This window comes from Brassica oleracea, chromosome C4, assembly GCF_000695525.1.
Source record: "Brassica oleracea var. oleracea cultivar TO1000 chromosome C4, BOL, whole genome shotgun sequence".
NCBI classification, from domain to species: domain Eukaryota; kingdom Viridiplantae; phylum Streptophyta; class Magnoliopsida; order Brassicales; family Brassicaceae; genus Brassica; species Brassica oleracea.
In genome coordinates this window covers 21,715,610-21,716,637 of record NC_027751.1, presented here as the reverse complement: position 1 = coordinate 21,716,637, position 1,028 = coordinate 21,715,610, and positions in this window count along the sequence as shown.

The following is a 1,028-nucleotide window of genomic DNA, read 5'->3' as shown; positions in this document are numbered from 1 at the left end:
CTTCCAAATAATGATTTCCAGGTCAACACATTGCATGTTAACCTCTATAATGGGATCAACCGAGTCGAACGCAGCTACACATATGTTCCCTGCTTGTGCCTTTCATTCACAATCTGCAATTCTCCCAAGAACCAGAATCATAGCCAAGCCCAATAAACCAAGCACCCAACGTAACATCCCCACTTGCCTATTTGTGTAGAAAATGACTTGATCATTATATAGTAGCACCGAGAAGTTAGATGGAGAATGAGGTATGAATGCAAAGTAGACAAAACAGTTAAAATCTTACTGATTATGAGAAATATAAGAAATCAATTCTCTTGAAATGGCGTATAACTGTCCAGTAGCGTGACAGAAGTACTTGTTCCAGTTCTCACCAAACTTCCAATTCTAAATGTATATATAAATCTATTAGAGTTATTGCCAGCGCTATGTTGCGATATTTGTTAGCTAAAATAATCTATCCAACATAATTGGAAAAAGAAACCAACGAAATTGTAAAGCTAACCATCAGCTGAGATGCTTTTGATGTCCTGACACATTGCAAGCTTAGTGATTTCACTGTCAAAAGCAACAAACTAAGCAGTCATATACATCCAAAATATTTATTTACAAACGGTTCCTAGCACAGAAAAAACATATTATTATGTTACGGATGATAAGTTTGATGCATAAATACATTTTATAATTTTTCAACTGAACATTTGTGCCTACTGAATTACCTTACAACACCCACTGCATTGTGATTTTGGCATGTTAAAGCTGAGAATCAACATTGGAGCTTGCGTTAGCATTTGGAACATGAAATATAGCACCATCAATTTCCAGTGTTAATTCCATTAACAATAGCTGTGCAAAAGAACTATGCTAGTAAGTTAATCGTGATTAGTAATTCTTTACATCTTAATGTCGTACAACTTCAAAACGATAGACACTTACAATCGACGACTCTCAAAGATGGACCGCAAACCATCTAATGATATGCTTACCTCGTCGTATAAGTAATCCATGTCACTTCCCTCCCACGG